Here is a 22,831-nt window from a genome sequence, read left to right on the forward strand (position 1 = left end):
TCTCGTCACTTCCATCAGCTCATTTAAAACAAAAATCTCTGCCCTATGTCTTGACTTGAGGAAGTAATCTTGAAAGAGCTCTGTGATATGTGCTCATGTTATTAGAGGTTTATGGTTTTAATTAGTATCTTTATTTATCTGTATTAGGGCCGCTATAACAAAAGTACCACAAATTGGATGGCATGAGCAACAGGAATGTGTTCTAGGATTCAGAAGTCCAACATCAAAGTGCCAGCAGGGTTGGTTCCTTCTGAAGCTGTGAGGGAGAATCTGTTTCATCCCTCTCTTAGCTTTTGATGGTTTGCTGGTAATCTTTGGCATTCCTTGGCCTATAGATCTTTGCCTTCACCTTCACCTGCATTCTCCCTGTGTGCATGTTTGTGTTCCCATTTCCAATTACATAAGGACATCAGTCATATTGGATTAGGACCCACCCTAGTTCAGTATGACTTCCTTTGAACTAGTTACATCTGCAATGGCCCTATTTCCAAATAATATCACATTATGAGATCCTGGGGCTGAACTTCAATATATGAAGCTTGGAGGGACACAAATCGACCGATAACATTACCTACCATCATAATTATCATGTTTGTCAGAAGTGGATTTGCAGAGGTGCTTGGACTCCCAGGGTCTAGCTTTGATATTGCCTCTCTAGTGTTCAGAGGAAAGAGAATCAAAGCTGCTCCATTGTGACATCACAATGCACTTTTCTTTGTGCATTCACACAATGCATTTTCTTTTCTTATCACTGAACTGTTTTGAAAGATAAAAGCTACTTCCTGAATATGTGGATGGTGAGCCACGTGAATGGAAGACATGGAGATACAGACTGTTAACACCTTGTCAAACATTTATTGTCCCTTCCACCTCTAAACTTCTATGATAATAGATGAACAGGACCCACATGGTGCAGAATACTGCGATACACACTGCGGAATAATTCAGGTGAAGTTTACAAGCCATGTTTAAACTGGCTTCCATAACCCCTAAAATAAGGACTATAAAGAGTACTGTTGTGTTTTTATGCTAACATGCATCGGGGAGCTGTGAGAGTTAATCTCCTTTTTCCCCTTCCTTGTTAGAATATTGTAGTTATCTCCTACTTGGAAGTCTCTTTAGCCCCAAGATGCCAGAGATTGAATGTGTAGAAAGGAAAAGTGAAATCGACACGCCCAGTGGGTCCAGAACCTGACAGCCTGACAGCAAATTGTAGCCTGTAGCTTTTGCCTTTGAGTTATTGTAGGCAGGAACATCAGCAGGAGAGCGTGTGTGTTTTCTCTTTCACAACACAGTTTATGGAGGTGGTGTGATTGCCACAATGAGCATGTTTGAATGGGTGATTTAAACAATTTTCAATATGAGAATGATGCCTGTGAGTGTTAAGCATGTTTATGATTGCATATTTTGTTTGCTTTCATCAAAAGTTCTTTACAAATCCACTAGAGAAGGAGCATCCACAGGATGCAGGATAGGAAACAGATTGTATATATTATCAAGGTAATGATTACTAACACATACTTCAGAAAATAAAAGTGTAAAAAGCACTAAATATGTCATAAATAACTCTTGCCTAAGTGTTTTGTGGAATGGGTCTGAGTAAAAATAAAGCAAAAGAACAAATACATGAACAAATAAATAAAATGAAACATGACAAATACTTGCAAAACATACCCACAGATTCATAGTCATGTTCGTTTCTCCCTTTCTCCTATTTCACATCTATCATACCCTTCCCTGTGTAATCTTTGGTCTAACATTGGCTAGAGCAGTCTGGAAACCCAGGACATTGCTAAACCTTAGACAGTTCCATTACTCTGTAAATCATTCTGATGTTCCATTAAGAAAACAATTTCTAGTACCTCACACTATGGGATTTTCTTAGACCATTCAAATTATGTGGGGAAGGCATTTTTGTCCTGCTATTGTCTAAAAGCAGCCTCCAGGATGCTCTGTGTTTTCTTGGCATCTAATGTTTCTGTGCATTTCTGCTGCATTACACTGGCACTGGCCCCTGTGGCCCTGGCTGACAAGCAAGGCAGGCACTGTATCCAATGGCTCAATCCCATGTTTCCTGTTTGTGGCAATGTCCAAAACATGTACACAGACCATTTGAATTCATCTAAACTGTTATGGAACTGCTTTCCAAGGAATCTTTCTGTTTTCAGCGATCGTGTTTGAAGCTCTCTCCTCCTAACAGGGTGCTGCCTGCTTCCAAAGGCTTCCTGATAATTCAGGTTACTCAGGGCTTCTGTGCTCAAGTCCCAGGGTGTGTGTTTATTCATATTTGCTTGTTGCTTTGTGGATACACTGAAGTTTTTCAATCCTGTTTGGGCTCTGCTTCCCTCTTGTCATACTGCCTATTTCAATTTCTCCATAAGGCAAGAAAATGTCTTCTCTTTCCCTTTCAGGCTCTATCCTCTTCTTATCTTCCTTACTTTTTCTTTCTTGTGTGTCCACCACTGTTCCAGTCCCTCAGGTTCAAATCCAGAAATAGTTATTTATCTCCCACAGTTCAATTTGAAAGAACAGAACCTACTCTGGCTAATTTAAGCAATAAGGAGTCAAATATGAGAATATTAAATGACTTATAAAATCTCTCAGAGGGTGGAAGAAACAAAATTGTGTTAAACGTTTGGAAATAACTCCCAAGTCTACCATACTGTATCTTGCCACCAAGGAAGGTGCAGATTCTTCATGGTAGCCAATGCTACCAAACAGAAAGTGGTCAACACCAGCAAAGTGCTATAATTAAGAAGCCATTATTGTTGTCAGTCCTAGGCCTGGGTCTGCAACTGAACCTGCTATAATCTGCATCAGCAAAATGGGAGACTGCTTTCTGACTGTTTTCTTTTCTTTTCTTTTCTTTTCTTTTCTTTTCTTTTCTTTTCTTTTCTTTTCTTTTCTTTTCTTTTCTTTTCTTTTCTTTTCTTTCAAGATGGAGTCTTGTTCTGTCTCCCAGACTAGAGTGCAGTGGCGCGATCTTGGCTCACTGTAAGCTCCGTCTCCCGGGTTCACGCCATTCTCCTGCCTCCGCCTCCCAAGTAGCTGGGACTACAGGTGCTCGCCACCTCGCCCAGCTAATTTTTTGTATTTTTAGTAGAGACGGGGTTTCACCATGTTAGCCAGGATGGTCTCGATCGCCTCACCTCGTGATCTGCCCACCTCAGCCTCCCAAAATGCTGGGATTACAGGTTTGAGCCACCGTGCTGGCCTGACTGGACCCTCGCATCTGCTAAATGCTACCATTAAAAACCCAACATCTCAATGGCCATGCTTGCCAGCAAAATAGCAGTGGCAGGTAGTGCAGTCTCCACTTCAATTCTTCCTTTAAATATCATGCAAATAGATTGGGCATGGGGTTCACACCTGTAATCTCAGTACTTTGGGAGGCCTAGGCGGGTTGATCACTTGAGGTCAGAAGTTGGAGACCAATCTGGCCAACATGATGAAACCCGGTCTGTACTACAAAAATACAAAAATTAGACAGGCATGGTGGTGCACACCTATAAGCCCAACTACTTGGGAGGCTGAGGCAGGAGAATCGCTTGAGCCAGGGAGACGGAGGTTGCAGTGAGCTGAGATGGTGCCACTGCACTCCAGCCTGGGCAACAGAGTGAGACTCTGTCTCAAAAATAAAATAATAAAATAAAATATCGTGCATATGCATAAAATTGTCCAAACCTATATCACATCAAGAGTCCTAACTACAAGAGTCCCTGGGAAATGTGTTTTTCATTTTTCCCAACTTTGCAGATGAGGTTAGCACACTGGACAGGAGATGCGAGTTGAGGGTGAAATAGATGTGACATGCTAATCTATCATATTTTATTCCTCAATGTTATCCTTTACGATCACTAGGCCACCACTATTACCACATTCTATTGATTTCCTTAAAAATGCAGATTTCATTTCTCTTTCCTTCTTTCCTTAGTACAGTCTCTTAACTTCAAATCTATATTATTGTAGCAACTTCATTGCTTGTTATTCTTCTAATATCTTTCCATTAAATCTTATTTATTTCATCGAATACATTGTTCTTCCACTTATATGCTCATTACATTCATTAGTCACTTACTGAGCATACTATATGCTAACAACTGTGTTCAAAGTGAAATTAGCATGGTGCTTGCCTTCAGGATGCTTAATTGTCTTGTGGTGATGGTAGTAAAGTTGATGGGGTCCTGAAGAATAAGACCAAATTCCTCATGAAATTTACGGAGAAAAACAGGTGATAAGCAACTAAGCAAATAAATTATTCTTATACTGTCACATCAGTCCTATGGTCAGGAATCTCAGTGCTCTCTTTAAAAATTGGATTAATTTGCCTCCAACTTTCAAAATACTGTGTTTCATGGTCCTTTCTTCTTTATCAGCTTCAGCACTGGGAGCAACTCAGCACTGCTAAATACCACCTGAGACCCACTTTAATCTCTTGTCTGCTCTATTGCATTCACTTTTTTTTTTTTTTTTGAGACAGAGTCTTGCTCTGTTGCCCAGGCCGGAGTGCAGTGGTGCGATCTTAGCTCACTGCAATTTCTGCCTCCCAGGTTCCCAGGTTCAAGCAATTCTCCTGCCTCAGCCTCCCGAGTAGCTGGAATTACAGGCATGCACCACCACGCCCGGCTAATTTTTTTTGTATTTTTAGTAGAGACTGGGTTTCACCGTATTGGCCAGGTTGGTCTCAAACTCCTGACCTTGTGATCTGCCTGACTTAGACTCCCAAAGTGCTGGGATTACAGGCATGAGCCACCGTACCCGGCTTGCATTCACTTTCTAGAGAGTCTATGACCTTCTATTCTTTGTCCTTAAAGTCTCTTTTTCACATAATGGCCAGTGTGATCTGTAAAGGTACTGTCCATATCATATTATTCTTCTCCTGCCTAAAACACTCCAATGGCTGCACATTAAAAATACAACAAAATTGAAATCTTTTCCCTGTGTCTAGAATCTGCAAGACCCTTGCCAACTGTCTCTCATCTCATGGCACTAACTGCATCTAGCCTCTTTCTTGAACACACTAGGCTCATTGCCACCAGTTACCTCTTATTCTCTTGAACACACTAGGCTCATTACCACCGTATGCCTCTTATTGTCTCTGCCTGAGATGCTTTCTCCTGACACCTTTATCTGTTTGACTCCTTTCTGTCTATCAGGATATAGATCAGGTGCCACCTCTGAAGAGATGCCCAACTCCTAACCACACTAGTCTTCATGTCCTATTTCCCTCTTTCATTTTCTAACTAGCAGAAATGATTTGTCAACCAGAATAAGCTCCATCAAGGTCATTGTTTTCTTTTCTGTTGTATCCCCAATGCCAATGTTTAGAATCATGCCTAACATTCTATAAACCTTTGTTGAATTAATGAAGTAATAAAAACTTTATCAATCTATTCTATTCTTCATCTCATGTCCTGCCTTCTCTCTAAACCCTTTTTTTGATAATACCTACTCTCTCTCTTCCTCTCTGAGATTCTGAACTTCCTCTTTGCTGGTTGAATATGCCTCTGATCTGGGGTTTGCTTCAGGTACTCTTTAGTTTATTATCTCCAACTGAATTAAGTCTATGTCTTATTTCACCAATGCTACAGGTTACTTTTGGGAATAATCACCAAGAAGTATACTTTTGCACCCCACTCAGTAAGGCTATGCTCTCTGTGAACCACAAGCCCACTCAGACCTCTGAAGAGATGGATGTTGTTTTGAGCATTTAGCCAATAGTATGTTCTTACTCTTTCTGCATTCTGTTGCCTCTTCACATAAATATAGAAGATGAATTTGTCTTGTTAGAGACCATACATGGTAAGACAATCTTATAAGCTTGTCTTGTTGCTTCAGAAAGTTACTGAGGCATCAGTAGCTCTATGGACCTCTCTGCTGTGGTTACATAGTGTGGGTTCTAGTGAGCACTCCTGTCTTAATCTCTTATCCTGTCTTTGAGGCCCCTCTTTAGATTGCCCAGATATAAGTTTAGCCCTTTGATCTGGCCATTTGCTTCTCGTAACACTCATTACATTTGCTGCAATTTTAACCCCCACGTCAGCAATCATGAGATAACTTTATCTGACACCAATTCTAGACTGGCATTAGCCGTGTCCCAGAATTGGTGTCAGATAAAGTTAGTAGACAGAACACTTACGCAGATACATTTTGCTTAGCATGAACTATATTTTATAAATTTGATCCAACATTTAAAATTAGATTTCACATAAAATTTAGATATCCAGGTTGTGTTGAAAAATTAATTCTAGCAATGATGGGTTAATAATTTCACATGGCAACACATTACAGGAGGAAGCAGCAACAGTGTTCTTTAAATTCACACATACTTGCATTCTGAGAGACCACTCCAATCTGATAATGCATGTTTAACACTTATAATCTAGTCCCTCTAGACATTTGAGTTTGAGACCTCTGCACTACAATAATCATAGAGTTATACTATGGGGAGCCACTGGGGAGTTTTACACAGGAGAATGATACAATCTGAATTGTGTTTAAAAATATCACTCTGGATGTTTTATGCATAATAGTCTCTACTGTGGCAAGAAAGGAAAAAGATAAACAATATTTAACACTTATTAAAATCATCTAGGATGACTGCCCAAAAGCCCCACCCTGGTATTTGATCTGCAGTGATTGCCTGCTCCATGCTGGCCCCTAGGTGGTATTAGGGGCAGTAAAGTGGTCAAGCAAGAAGCTTTCATAAATGCTTTCTCCACTTGTGCATATGAAAAAGCTGTAAGTGTTCTAACCTCTGTTCTCCTTTTCTCCTCCTCAACTCTTACCTTCTCTTCACTTCTGCTCCATCACTGGGCATAGATTTGCTGCAGAAAATGATGCTACCTCCTCTGCATTGGAGTTCACTGCTCTCCAGACTTCTCCTGGCCCAAGAGTCGTGAATTCATTTTACCCTTTATTCAGTTGAGGTGAGATTGGCCTTTTACAACCTGGGGCAGTTTGATTATTGATGATCTGCCTGGCAGAGATGCTCATACATACAGGTGTGTTTCTACTATTCACCCTGTTGGGTCCATGGGTCTGAAGCACACTCATCAGTTGCTATGGCTAGTCATAGTTTCCTCCCTGGATTCCATCATCAAGTCAGGAACCCATATATTTTTTGCCACACTTGTTGGAAGACCTCTTTCTGATTTTATTTCTGCCCCTGCTATGTGAGAAACTCTTCACTGGATTCCCAATTCCTTCTAGGGAATTCCCTATATTTCCCAACATCGTGAGTCCTCTCCAGCATTCTTCCAGGTGTAATCTCTTGATAAATGTCATTCTAGAATTCTTCAGGTTCATATAGACAGTGTCACAAAATCATTTACTAGAAGTAAGAACAGGATTATTCTCTGATACTACTATTTACCTTAGGGCTAGAAACTTAGGAAGCCAGAGCGTTTAACAATGAACCACATTACTATCTAAGAAATGCATTTAATGATGATTAAAGCAATAGTAATTAAAGTGAAAAGAGGGCTCTACCCATGCATATGGAACATGAGTGCCCTCAATTAATCAGCTCGTTATTATTAAATATTTATTTGAACACCCACCATGCAGGAGGCATGAAGTTCTGAGAGAACACACCAAAGACATGGACCTTACCCTTTGGGAACCTGTGATCTAAAGCAATTTAGACTTCAACTTGTGACAATATGCTCTGGCTGTGACTCTCTGTAGATAAAACAAAGGTTGAAATTCAAAGCATCTCTAAGCTCCAATTTAATCTACTGCTCCCTACACTACTCATATTTCAAATCCTCTGCTTTACTCTCTGCTAGCTAAAGAGTGAGTCCTCCCACTATCCTTTAAGATTCAGCAAAGAGCTCATCTCCTCTGTGAAGCCTGCCCTGACCCTCCCAGCAGTGTTGATGCCTCCTTTCATGCTTTTGACAGCACCATATGTGTCTATTAAACTCTTCATAACATTACCTTGTCATTCCTTTTATTCAAGCCTTTTCTTACGAACGCTAGGTCCTGAATGGAGAGCTTGAACCATGTTATTTCATCTTGTATTAGTAATGTTACTCCTTGAAGCCAGATCTCATTCTCAAGAATCTGATAATCATTTAATTAATTTAAAATTTCCTCTGTGCTAGGCATTGTTTAGGATATATGCCTGTAGAAATGGCAGCTGTAAGGTTTAGCATAAGGTTTAGGACAGATTTTTTTAAGTGAATTTTGGAGGAGTATATGATGACTATTATATGCAAGTATAAAAGGGCCATCCTAGTTTAAGTATTCTGGGAAGCCTCCCTGCCAGCATAACGTGGATATGGGAGTGAGAGAGAACAAGACAAGAGGGAAAGGAGTCAGAAGGCTGGAGTCCAGAAATCAGAGACTGTACCCAAAAAGATTATACCCTGAAAGAAAGGAGATCATTTTGGCTACTACCCTCCAGCAAACATGAAACTCATTCCATCTTTACAACTTTGCTTAAGCTGGAAAACTGTTCTCCTTACTGGAAATGTCCTTATACATGCTCTCAATGTATTATACTCTTTCTCATCCTTCAAAACTGCATTTTAGTCTCTCTCTTTTCCTCTATGGAACTTTATCTTTTGATTCTAGATCGTGTCACTATTGCATTTTTGGGACACGTTTGAACATGCATTATTTAGTCTTCTCTTTGAACACTTAATCATATTCTGTCATTCATGTAATAATATTCAGATAACAACCTCCTTTAATTGCCTTTGTTTGCTTTTTGTTGTTGTTTTGTTAATCATCATGAAAATCCTTAATCAACCATGCTTGGTTTCTTTCCCATATCATCCACCCTATTCAGGAAGGTTCTTTGCTCTCACAACCAGCAGAGTAAAAAGAGGGAGGAAATGGAGACACCAAAGGCCATGAGGATAGAAAAAATGAGGCTATTCTTGTCCAAAGCATAGAGGTTGAGCATGGAGGGAGGGTCAACTACAGTGGATTCTTATTGGTCTGCCCTTTGAGATCAGACCCTTCAGTACAATCTGTCCTCTTTCTTTTTTCTTTTTTCTCCAATCCTGGAGAATGATCATTCATCATCCCTGCCATGATGTAGATTGTACAGGGTTTTGGACTACTATAGTGCTCTGTTCATAAACCTGAAGTAGAGTTTCTCAGTGACAGAGAACACCTGCCCATTTCTTTTCTGATGTTCATTGGGATGATATCATTATGGGCTGTGCTGTATCTGAGTAACATTAAAGATATTAAGTCTTTCACCATGATGTAGCAATTCAGTTACACATTAACAATTGACATTGTGAAAAGGAGACATCAGAAACTTTCAAAAACAGTGAGAAATCCTCTTGATGGGTACTTCATAGCAAGGACCCCTTGTGGTAACTCTCCGTCAGGCCTTCTCTGATCTGGAGCACAAGATTGAAGCCTGGGATTGCAGATCAAGCCATGGTCCGTGGCTTGGCTCACCTGAACTTCCAATGCTTTCTTGAGGAAATGAGTCCCTGTACATGTCTAAATCTACTTTACTGCCTGCCTGACATCCCAAGTGATGCTCTTTGGCAGCCTTGCCCTTAGCACAATACCAGCGTGCCACCACCCAGGAGCTATCATTGCCCTTTCCTGACAGGTCACCCTGGACTCAGGAAAGTAACATCACAGGTCTGTCCCAGCTACAGGGGAAATGAAGCTCTCAGGTCTCCTTCCAAATGCTGCTTATATTTTTATTTACATATTTTATTTGTGTTAACTTTTTCTCTTCTTACCATATCCTGACTGTATTATAAATTGCCATATATACAGAGATTGTGTCCCATCATTTTCTTACATTTTATTGAACATCAAACACTGTTTTTTTTTTGCACACTTTAGATGTCTGGTAAATATGTTTTGTTGAGTTAATACATACAAATTTAACAGGAGACAGAATAAATCTAATCACAGATAAAGACTCTTGTTCAATCTCTTAATAGGGAAGTACTTTTGAGATAACATATTTCATGAAATGTCTGTATCTTTTCAACACCATCTAGTCACACAGAATAGACCAAACATGTTGCAACCCTAAGGTGAGGTCATTCATGAAGCAATCTTAAAATTGTGATCTAGTTTCTAAGAGAAGGCATATACCCCATTTTGTTGAGACAAATGCTTCTGGTCTCCTGGCTCAGATTGCAGAAATATTTTTTCTAAAGGAGTCAGGACTTATTTGGATCTGTCCTTGTAGGATGGAGGCCTGAAGAGATATAAACAACCCAAGTGACAAGATTTTTATTTCCTATGTATGACTAGTTATGGTGTGCTTCATAATATGGGTAGCATATCCACTTCAAATTGAGAAAGACAAAGTTCAAAAAGGTTAAATGACTTGCTTAAAGTCACACAGCAATACATGGCCAGACTTTGCCAATTCTCCAGGTTTGATCAGTCCTGTGCATGGATGCCAACTGCTAGACAAAAGGAATCTATGCTCCCCAGAGGGCTTGGGGGAAGAATTTCTCTCTTGTCTTGGTCATACTTGGGGCTGCATGCATTGTTCCATCTTGCCTTGGAAGGTGATTGTTAGTGAAGCCCCTTCCAAACTATTCTTGTAATAATTTCCATCCTGAATCCCAGAAAAATTGAGAACACTGGGTGGGGTTCTGTCCCTCCTGTAAATCTCCTGGCTTGTTGCTATTTATTTAATGATTAATCCTTCAGCACTGCCTTGTTAAATAGAAGGGTAATATTTTCCTTCTGACTGGACTGGATGGGCTCCCAGTTCCAGTCAGGTACCTTTGGGCCATGTAGCTGAAGATATATAATGTGCCTTTTGTTTTGGACTCTGGAAACTGAGCTTGTGTGGCGGTGAAGGATGTTCCTAGTAGTGGATTTTCTTCTGTTTCTCAAGTTTATGGTTAAGAGGAGAACTTGTTATAAAGGTTAAGCTTTTATACCTGAGAGAACCAAGAAAGAATTAGAGTATCTACAGCCTCATCTGCATGTATTGTTCCCTTAAATACCTGAGATCACTAAAAACATGAAATCTCCCTAATTAATACTTTTGTAGCTCTGAAATTTGCAAAAAATGGGTGAATTGTCAATATCTATAGTGTGTTTGCATTTGTTCAAAATAATTCAAATGTAACTTAATATTTTCTATTTTATAGTTAATTGACTGCTAATAGGAAGAGGGGGAAGAATAAAAAAAAGATGCCACAAATAATTGGAGAAATGACTTTAAGCTGAGACCCTTAGTGACCTTAGAGACAAAAATCTGAAACTAGGTTGAAGTGAGATAAGAGATTTTCTAATGAGGAACGTTAACTTTTTAGTGGATATTGCAGTTTCCCACCTCTCACAAGAATGGCAAACAGGTTGGCTTTGGAGTATTTATATGCATGCATTGGTTTGTGTGTGAGAGTTGTGTGTCTGGATGCCATGGGTTTGTGTAGTTTTTGTGTGAATGTGTGATAGGCTTTCTTGAAATTTGTGTCACTGTGGCCTTCCGAATCACTTTCTGTGGTCACTCTCACCTTGACAGGCTTGGGTGCTGTTAATTAAATCATCATATTTTTAAAATCATTTCCTTTTTATATGTTGATTATCAGACTCAGATCGTGATGTTGATGGAGGATTTTCACAAAACAAAAATGCAAACAAAAGCAGAAATTTACCACCAAATAAGAAATCTAAAGATGGAGCTATGTTGTGCCAAACAATTCTACCTGCCATCGAATGAGTCCAGGCTTATCACCTCAATCAGGGAATGTATACCTCCAGGCTGCAGATGGCTCATAAGGAATGTAGCTTGAGGTCAATAGCCTTGATGTAGCATCCTTTTTGATGAGTCTGAAGCTTCACCTTTTCAATGAAGACCTTACTACTGTACTATGTGAATTTTTTTCCCCTGAACTCCTATAATATTTTTAAGTCATATTTTTACTTATTTTTTCATCTTTTATTTTTTAACATGATTTAACAAGTAAGCACACTGAGAGAAAATACTTTGTATAAAGATCTTGTATCTGATATCGAACCCAGTGCAAAACGATGCTAATTTTCTTTGCCCAGAAATTATTTATAGTTTTATGATTTGATTGAATTCTATGTCATTAAGAGAATAGTGTTCAGAATCCCAAATACAGTTGCCTAAAACTTCTTTTGTTTGTGCAATGTGTTGAGATACAGAAAGAAGTAGATGACATGATTCCTATTCTTGGGGAAATCTGTAAAGGGAATATATTCTGTGTATTTTACCCATCCTTAGAGAAATAGTTGTAGACTTAGGGAATGAATAAGTTTTTGAAATAAAGTTACCTATTATTACTGTTGGGTCAATATTTCTCTTGGTAGCCCTTGGGTTTATATAATACAGTGAAATTGAGTCTGTTCATTTCAGCAAAGGTGAGGATAACAAGAACAGCTCAAGGAAGCAGAAAATAAATTACTTTATTCTGTTTAGTTTGATATATTTAGATATTTAGATATTTGATATCTCATTGAGTGAGTATCCCATGCCAGGTATTGGGTTAGATGCTGAGAATACAGAGATTATTTGGTTACAATCCCTGCCTGCATGGTTATCAAGATATTTTGGTAGGTAGTGAATTTCCCTGTTTTGTTTTGCTTTGTAGAAGTAGAAACTGAGTTCACAGGGATTGTGATAAAGCATGATGGAAATCATGGGAGGATTTAGTGACGAGTTTCTGTGCCTCAGTTATTTATTTATAAAATGGGGCTTATGATATCTATCTCTCCCAACCAGCTGGATTATTGTTAGAAGGAAATGAGATAGAGAGATGCCAAAGCTAGCTAAGAGGTTGTAAGTTTTCTCATTCATTAGGCACTGTTTTTAGTGTTTTCGGATTTCCACCATTTCAGCAGCCCCTCTCTACAGAAGAATGAGTGGTGGCTGAGACACTGACTTTGGGAACTGAATTGGTCCGAGGACCCACAGAAGACTTGAGTCTAACTTGTGGACTAGGAATGGACAAGAGGAAACAGCACCCCTCCTTTAAAGGCCCATGGCCTGTCTGCTTCTCAGAAGTTTCTTGGCATGGTTCCCTGGTGGGAAGGGTAAAAGCACAGATGGCCCCAGAGCAGACAAAGTATACATCTGTGTGTAATGTGACGTAATTCTCCAACATACATACCTATCAGGGCTGCATAAATATTTCCAAACCACATTGAGGAAAGCCCCATAGGTTTTAAACAAAAATTATATGAGACCTTTTCTAGAAAGTAAAGCCATGTAAATGTATGTTTAAAACCCGTTATCCTCTCCCTCTGTTAACTACACACTATGTACTACACATTTGACAAAAAGAGGCAAGTGTCAAGTTATGGCAGCTCATTTTCTGGATCTGATGAGTTGGCATAACTATTGCATTTATGGATCGGGAGGACCTAAATGCTGAACAGATGGCTGGTCCAGGAGTAAGATCAGCAGCTAAGACTTTCTTACTTGGGATGAGACCAAAATGGTTACTACACATCCCAGCAAAGTTCGTAAAAATCCTTCTCTTTGCAGTTCAGCCCCTAGACAGTCCCCTACTCCCTCTCCTATTGCAGAACAGCATGTGGATTGCTCAGTACAACCTGTTCATCACATCCTCCTGTTCACTGCAAAATTATGGAAATATTCTCTGAGCTGCTTTCCTCCCTGCCCAACGAGTCATCTCTGTGTGAAAGGCCGACCTTATAAATCCTGGTTTGTATTGTCCTCTCCGTGTCTCACAGATCTACCTCTGCTAAATTTTCTTCTCTCTTTTCTGTTTTAAAACTTATCTTCTTATTTAAAAACATATGTCTTAAAATAACCTTTTGTCTTTCATAATGTGGAAAAAAGAAAGAAATTACCCGTTGGAACTAATGCTTGCTGATGTCTTACTGATTTACTGGCTCTCTCAGAAGTGCTTTAGATGTATAGATTCATTTAATCGTCACTGGGACAGATACTATTAGCTCCATTTTAGAGACGAAGAAATGGAGGCAGGGGAGGTAATATTTGAGTGCCTAAGGTCGGGGAGCTGGTAGGATATAATGACTCTGAGATGTAAATCTAGGCCGTTTGGTTCTAATCGTCATGTTTTATGATAACTACATATGTACAGCTTTCTCTCACACCTATTGCCCCTTCCTGCTATTGTTTTCTCTTCAAATTCTCAAGAAACCATCTGCTTTTACGGTCCCGACTTTCATCCCACCCTTTTGCAAACACTTACTGTCTCATATTCATTACCACAACTCTACTGAGATCTCTTTTTCAAGGTTATCTTTGAAATTCAAGTTGTCTCTTCTCATGGTGAGTTCTAATCCTTCTTGATAGATGTGCAATATTAGCCTAAATCCTTCTCTTTAGTTACTTTTGCTTTCACCTAATCACTTCTGGACACCCCCCTAGGGCAACCTAGAGAGAATAATTGCCAGAAGAGTATACGAATTGTAAAGTCAAGAAGACTAATATTCCAACCTAGGATTTTAGTGATATTAATAAGTTCCTGAACTATAATTTAGTTGGAATAGGTGAGAGGCCACGAGGAGAAAAAGAGGTCAAAGTATGTATGTAGGGAGGGGTGGAGGTGGGTGGGTAGGTGTGTGGGGGGATATCCAAGGCTGTGGACCTTGTCGTAAAGTTAATAAAAATAAGAAAGTTTAAAAAAGGAGCTGATTTGGGATATAAATTAAAAATTTTAATTTTTAAATGATATGCTTGAAGTGCTGGCAGTGTATCCAAATGAAAATATTCATTGGGAAGTTGAAACGTGAACTGTAACCTTAGAACTCATGGAAATAGGTGAGATTTTAAGAGGGAGAATAATACTGAGAATGACATTAACAAAATGTTTTTCATACCAGTCCTTTGCATAAAAGACAAAATAGCCAACTTAAAACTTAAAGCCTTTCAGAATCTGGCAACGGACATTTCAATTCCATTCAGGCCAACAATTGAGTGCTTATTATGTCAATAAAAGAGAACAAGAAAAAAAGACACATTTTTTTAGTCAGGGTCCTTGGTCGCAAACAACAGAGACAAAGCCTGAATAAATTAAGCAGAAAAGGAATTTATTGGAAGAACACTGGATAACTCCAAGAATAATTGGGAAGAGTAAAGAACTGGCCTCAGAAAATGAGCAGAAGCTGAAGTAGGCTAGTGTGTGTGCCTGAATTACAGCTAAGAAGATGCCACAAAAAGAATCTGACCTAAAGTACTAGGTCTGGGTATTAGAAGTCGCCACTGACATGGTTGCTGGGAGATGCATGCCGTCACCACAGTTAGAGGCATTCCAATTTGCTTCCTGTGTCTTTGCTTTATTTGCTCCCAATTAAAGTCCCAGGGAAAATATGCAATTGATTGAGTTTCAATGAAGTGCCTGTTGTCTAGCTGCCAGGAGCTAGGGAAAACATATCTGTTCTCCAAGGGAGTGAGTTCCAATACTGAGTAGCCCAAAAAGGCAAATGCCCAATTCAGTTGCTATCTTCTTAACAACTTATAGATCAATTGAATCAGACAGACATATAGTAAAATGTACTAAATTAAATACATTCCATATAGTACAAGTAAAGAAAACTTAAAAAAAAATCTGGCACCTTTACAATTTGATCAATTGATTATAGTTAGACTTCGTTCAGTAAATATGAAGAAATTTATCCCTTACTTCTGCCTGTTAGAAATCCATCCATCTCTCTCTTAAGTTGCAACACATATAGCATGCCCTGTTTGAAAACTTTCCAGACAGTCCCAGTGACCAATGATTTCCTTCTCTGGTGAAATTTTTGTTTCACTTTTGTGGCACTCATCCCGAAGAGAATATCTGCCTCCTGTCTCTTAGATACTTTGAGCTAACACAGTGTATGCATAACACAAGAAATATTCAATAGACATTAGTTAGGTGACAGAAGGATGCAAAATTTTTGAATTGTCAAAAACCAATTAATTGCACAATATTAATCCTCCCACACATGCAAAAATTACAAAAGACTTGGGAGTTGATGATTTGAGGGTAAATTTTTTGAGATAGGTATTTGTGTCTCTCCACTTGAGCTAAGTGAGAAGAGGTTTGAGGAGACCCACAGCAAAGCTAAAGAAGGTGATCACATCTGCTTCCTCAGCTTCAAGATTCATGTCTACAGCACTCTGAAATGGAAGGGAAAGTTTTCATTTGAAAGCCAGTTTTGAGTTGTTTTTTTTTTAAATATGAGATTGGGGATGTTAATTAGTAAATGAAGATGATTTTGTGTTGTATAATTTTTATAACATAAGAATTATCAGTAAAGCCCCTTCCCCTAGACAGATTTAGAGAGACTGGATGAAAGTGGTGGAGTGAGGGTGGGACCGGGGAAGGGAGAGACAAAAGTACAGTGACTTCTAATTACACTTTGTACATCTTGTTTCCTTAATGTAATGGTTACCTTTGTCATAAAGAACTTAATATTCGTGGTTGCAGAACTGTAGTTGAAGCTTGAATGGAAAATAGCCTTTCTGGGGTTATATCCATTATGATTCTTCTCCCTCACCAGCTCCATCCCATGTAACTCTCACTGTCACTATCATACTGTTCATGGGGAACACCACAGCAGATTCTTTTATCTAGGGGCATATTGTATCACTCTTTTGTGTTTTACCATGTTGGACAAAGAGACAGCTTAGTCTGGTAGCCTTCATTTCTCTGTGCTGTGATCCTAGCCCGAGAGATCTTATCTACAAAGAGGGACTTCTAAGATTCTGGCAATCTTTTTGTTTCCTCTCTTGATTCCAACTTCTGTTTTCGTTTTGCTACCAAGAAATTCTTCAATTTTCAAATGCCTTCATGAGCTAATGAACGCTCAATTCTAAAAGGCAATAGTGAAGTCTGTCTCAACTATTCTCTATATAAATAACTTTACATGGCATGTTCATAGAATCAAGCATCTAATCAACGTCTGATCAAGGATTTAGGGAATGCTCAAAGTAGAATTGTTAGAGGTCATTGGGCCAGCTGTTCTTAACCAGTGTTGCGGCAGGTGGAAGAACTATGAGGTGTGTCATAAGTCAACTGTCACTGAAAAGAGTTAAATGCTTAAGTATATGGATGATATTTCTTTTACACTATAGAGCATTTCAGGGTTGCTTCTGTAAAAACAACTGTAGTACTTTTGTACAATTTGTTGTGTGCTTTTTTGACTAGCAGAAAAAGGGATAAATGGCAGCCCAACTTTCTGTAATATATGTGGGTTACACCTCATCTTTTCTGTTTCAGGCATAATGACGACTGCTGCTGATGAACTATTCAATATTGTGGTGCCAAATCTACTGTGAAATGTTTCCAAGCCACATTGCACCTGCTTTCTCCTCATTTCTAGCTCTCCTTGCATGTATAACACATTTAATTTACTGTATACTTCCAGGTGATAACTGTTACTTATTTTCCTATGCTCTTTAATATGAGTAAGCATTTAACTTTTCTGTATCAGGTCCATTGGACTGAAAGCCTTTTAGTGGTAAGGTCTATAAATTACAGTATTTCCAGCCTTATAAGTATATAATCGGTTCTTGATAAAATTAGGCATTGGCTAAGTCCTTTGGAAATCTAGTGTAAATATATTTTTTTCCTCTTCAATTATCTTAATAAGTCAGGCTAGCATCAATGTCTTGAACTAATTATAGAAGTAAATATCTAAGGAATGATGAGACAGAAAACAGTCTTTTTAATCCCTGGCATGCATGACCTAGCCCAATGGAGAAGACAAGATGTATTATGTTCTAAAAAAATTAATCCTTCAAGAGAGGGGTTTGTTTTAAAGAATTTGATTTACATTAATCACTTAAATGTTTCTCTTTTCTCGTCCTTTCCTTCAGCTATATCTTTCCTGTTGGCTTCTTATTCTCATGACAATAGTACTCAGTCCCTTTTTTGAACACACTGTCCACACAGACGGAATGCCAATGCAGCTACCTGTTTAGTGACCTGGAATCAGCTAACTGGATACCTAAGTAATATAACACTGGTTTTTCCAACTTTAAGTTTTAAGAAAATTGAAAAAGTTCCAATAAAGTAAGCTATGAGTTACTTTCCTACTCTTACATTCAGTCATGGAGACCTAAGTTTGATATACTGACTCTGCCACTTAGATGTTTGACCCAAGACATTGCTAATTCTCTAATCCTCAGAGTCTTCATTTGTCAAAAGGTTTCAGCAACATTTACCTTATTGGGTTATTATAAGAATTAAATAAAATAACAATCGTATTTAAAACTCTTATATACCCAAATGGCAAGTACACAGGTGTACTCAATGCAGAGTGATTACAAATAATAATAGCAAAAACACATTATAGTAAAGGAAAACTGTGTTCTTGTTTTAACAACACTACTAATTAGCTGTCACTTTTGTTGTATATTTCATTTATGTATTTAAATGTATGTTCACATTTAATCCATTCTATGTATGTTCATATTTCTCTTCTCTTCTCTCTTCTCCTTTTTCTTTTTTCCTTTTCCTTTTCTTTTCTTTTCTCCTTCCTTCCTTCCTTCTTTCCTCCCTCCCTCCCTCCCTCCCTCCCTCCCTCCCTGCCTGCCTGCCTGCCTGCCTGCCTGCCTTCCTTCCTTCCTTCCTTCCTTCCTTCCTTCCTTCCTTCCTTCCTTCCTTCCTTCCTTCCTTCCTTCCTTCTCTCCCTCCCTCCCTCCCTTTCTCTCTCTTTCTTCCTTTCCTTTCCTTCCTTTTTCTTTTTCTTTCATGACAGGGTCTCGCTCTATCACCAAGGCTAGAGTGCAGTGGCATGAACACATCTTACTACAGTGTCAACCGCCTGGGTTCAATTGATCCTTTCACCTCAGCCTCCTGAGTAGCTGAGACCACTGGTACAAGACATCACACCTGGCTAATTTTTAAATTTTTGATAGAGATGGGGTCTTGCCATGCTGCACAGGCTAGTCTTGATCTGCTAGGCTGAAGCAATCCTCCTGTTTTGATCTCCTAAAATGTTGGGATTACAGGCATGAGCCACAATATCCAGTCTGATGTGTTTCTTCACAAATCATTTTGGACCCAGAGAATTTATGTTTAAAATGGTAATCGGGGATTTTGGTTCTGGTAATGGTGGAATAGTTTATAGTGAACTAATCCTTCAACAGATGATAAGTAGAACTTTTGGGGAAAGTATTTTTAAAAATCTTGGTAATAATGGGCTCAGATAAGAATCATCAATAAATGTTAAAATAACGTATGTAAGTTTGAGAGTAAAAGGGTATTACTCATTATTTTAACTTTGTCGTTATTTGTACTTTGTAGTTATTTGCACTTTAGAAAGTATACTCTGAATATATTTTGATTCCTTTGTGCTTTAGAAAATGAATTCTAAATAAAGTAGCACTGAAGGGGCATCATATCAGCAAATTACTCTCATAAGATTTAGAAAAAAATTATATATGTGTATGTATATATATATGCACACATATAAAAATTTATAAATAAATACATACATAGTCAGGATTATATATAATAAAAGGAATGTAAGATGTCTACACTGAAGCCTATAAGATATGCCTTAGATGAGTTAAAGAACTAAAGTAATGATGAGATATGCCATGTTCATCGATTGGAAGAGTCAATATTGTAGATATTTCCTGAGGTTGATTTATAGATGCAACAAAATTCTAATAGATTTTTAAAATTTTTTTAGAAAATGAAAAAATGATTATACAATTTATATGGGATTGCAAAGATCTAGAATAACTCTTAACACATATTGAGAAAGAATAACTGTATTTAAACTACCTGATTTAAAATGTTACTACAAAACTACTGTAATTAAGAACATGTGGTATTTGTGTAAGAACAGATGTATATAACAAAGAAACAAAATGGAGAATCTAGATGCAAATCCACATATCAATTGACCCATAGTCAATTGGGTACAAGTGGTTTGTTACATAGATAAATTATACAGTGGTGAACTTTGAAGTTTTAGTAGATCTGTCGCCAGAGTGGTGTACATTGTATCTAATGTGTAGTGTTTTTTTTTTTTTTTTTTTAATCACTAGCCCCCCGGGCCATACTCCCCCTTCTGAGTCTCTAAGAACAGTTGGATAAACTTATAGGAAAAAGGTGGACATTGACCCCTATCTCACACCACACACAAAAATTAATTAGAGCTGGACCATAGATTGAGACATAAAACTGTTTTTAAAATTAAAAATAAAATATATTTTGAAAATCAAACATATTTGAAAAACATCAAACACATTTAAAAAACACATTGAAAAATCAAACATCTTTATGACCTTGAAGTAGATAACAACTTTTTAGCAATGACACCAAGCAAACAAAACATAAAATTAAAAAATGATCAACTGAACTTCACCAAACTGAAGATCTTACACTCCCAAGGAATAATAATGGTTCATTTCAGAGAGGATGTAAAGGTAGAGAGTTGATTCCTTTGATACTGTGTTATAAACTGAAAGAGACTAGTTCTACTCAAGTTGCTTAGTTTTCCACAATTATTGGAAATGAGAATTGAGGTTTAGGTTATTTTCAATTGTAAAGGAATAAAGTTATAGTTTTACACACTTTTCCTTAGATTTCAAATCCATTATATGAGTTGGAAATAAGCATATTAAGGGGAATATTGTTCAAGAAATACTGCTTTTGGGTTCAAGATGCATAGTTGTTGTATATTGCTAGAGAAACACCTATTCCTCTGTAGCTGTTTTCTTGTCCAGTATTCTGCATTTATTGGCCAGTTTACCTAAATACTTGTTCCTTCTATGTTGATATGAGTCCCATTTCTACCATTTATCTGGTAATAGATGTGTGCTAAAATGGTCCAAGAAATCCATTTCTTATGGCTAAAATTTTCGTATGACAGTCCATAATCAGTTAGTTGCAGTAGCATCATTTTCATAAGTTCTTTTTCAACTATTCATGTTTTTGCAGCAATGTAATAATTTAAATTTAAGTCTTTTCCATGGAGCTCAGCTGAAGACTGTGATTATAAGAACTGTTTTAAAGAAAGTTTCTCTCGGTCATATTCCTGTGATCTGTGGAAAAATTGCTTAAACTTTTTGAAATGTTTTTTCCTTACAGTGTGTGTGTGTGTGTGTGTGTGTGTGTGTGTGTGTGTGTGTGTGTGTGTGTGTGTTTTACCTGGGCTGACACATTCATAGGGTTTTGGGGAGATTAACATAAAATGTAACTGTCAAGTTATTTTATAAAAGTCTGAATCATATCACTAACATCGACTGTTTGTTACATTTTGCTGTGGTTGATGTTTCTCCACCCATTCTACCTGACCCTGGTCCTGGGACCTACCTGATTCTTTTAGACTTGACTTCTTCCCCACATACCTCCTCCGACTAGTTGAAAGGATTGACTAGTTGTTAATTCTTATTACCATTATGCTTTCCAGAACTGGAAAGAACTTGTTCCATAGTCATCGTTTCCCATTGTTTGGTCATCTGTGTGGATTTTTTTATTTTTTTTTCCCCTCTCACACAAATCTGAAGTGTTTTATTTTAGGGACATAAAGCTTCCTCTGAATCTTTGCTTTTGGTTACGTCCTTTAAGATTATTTTTCAGATACAAACTGCTTTGTGATGGGTGTAATTACCTATTCCCTTAAAGACTAAATATCACACTGATTTGTAGGACAATTAATTGAGACAATTATGTGAACTGCTTATCTTTATGTGATGTAGTCACAGCTCATGTGTCCTCCAGTCTTGGGATGTAAGCAGTGAATTAGGTTTCAGAAGAGTTCAATGATTTTGCTATTTCAGGTGGCAAAACAAAACATACCATCCATTTCTGAGGGAATGGACAGCCCTTTTACATCTCCCCTTTATCCCACACTGTATCTTCCTTTTTCTCCAGGTATCAATGTGATTTCAATAGTGTGGTGCATATTGAGACACTGCCAGCCTTGGGAAGACCAGGCAATCCTCATCCAATGTGCTCTCTGATTAATTCTCTCATTTGATATACACAATCTTCTGTAGAGTTATCAATATAGATATTATTCTTCCAAATTTCAGGTAATAAAACTGAGGCTCCAAAGAATAAAGTAATTTATTAAATGGTAATGAATGAGGAAAATAAACATGCCGGATATTTCATTCCTGGTCTAGGACTGGTTTCTCCATAATCAACAGATTCCAGTCATATAGCAAAACAACAAATATAAGTAAATTTAAAAAACCCACGAAAATGGTAATACCTTAATTTGAATGCAAAGGCAAACAACAACATTTACAACAATGAAGTTAAGACTCTTAAAGCTGTTCCAGTAAATTGCCTGATTATATTTGATAACTTCTTTCATATAAGTACATTTTATTTTTACCCTCTACTTAAGTGTCTTTCTAGCTTAATCTCACAAATAGCATATTCAGTTCATACATACATAGCTAGAAACACTTCTTGTGATTTTCTCCCTCCTTGCTCATGTGTTTTTTTTTTTTTCTCTCTCTCCCTTTTTTTATGATTATGGCAACATTGACAGCTGTGTTCATTGCGATCTATGGCTGCCTATACCTTTAAGTACCTAGCTTGGAAATCATTTTGTCCCTCTAGATTTGAAAAATTACACCCCGTCTTCCAATTCAAGATACACTGAGACAGAGCTGTGCTGTCTGCAAGAATATTAGTTCTGAGAATAGGATTGCTGTTTGCACCACACACTCTGCTCTCTTGCCAGCAATAATCAAAGCGAGCTTGTATTTCTTTAATGACAAAGCCTCCCGGTGTGTTAATTTGGTTCTCAGTGACACTACATCTTGTCAGAGGAGTGAGAGAAATGGGAAAACATACACTAATATCACTGTCAGCCAAGTGGCACATTTTTCTATGTAATCCATCTCTGGAAAGCAAGGGTCTTTGGCTCCCACCTCTTGGTGAATCTCTAGGCTCTGTAAGTG

General features: G+C 38.0%; 1 long non-coding RNA gene across 1 annotated transcript; it reads left to right on the forward strand.

Annotated features, from left to right (window-relative positions):
• The first annotated feature begins 701 nt into the window (after positions 1-701).
• LOC105499450 (uncharacterized) lies at positions 702-17,984 on the forward strand. The gene is made up of 3 exons (XR_011616908.1): positions 702-948; positions 17,175-17,322; positions 17,774-17,984. It is a non-coding gene; the product is annotated as an uncharacterized lncRNA (long non-coding RNA).
• The last annotated feature ends 4,847 nt before the right edge of the window (positions 17,985-22,831 follow it).

Source organism: Macaca nemestrina, chromosome 19 (genome assembly GCF_043159975.1).
Source record: "Macaca nemestrina isolate mMacNem1 chromosome 19, mMacNem.hap1, whole genome shotgun sequence".
In the NCBI taxonomy this organism is placed as follows: domain Eukaryota; kingdom Metazoa; phylum Chordata; class Mammalia; order Primates; family Cercopithecidae; genus Macaca; species Macaca nemestrina.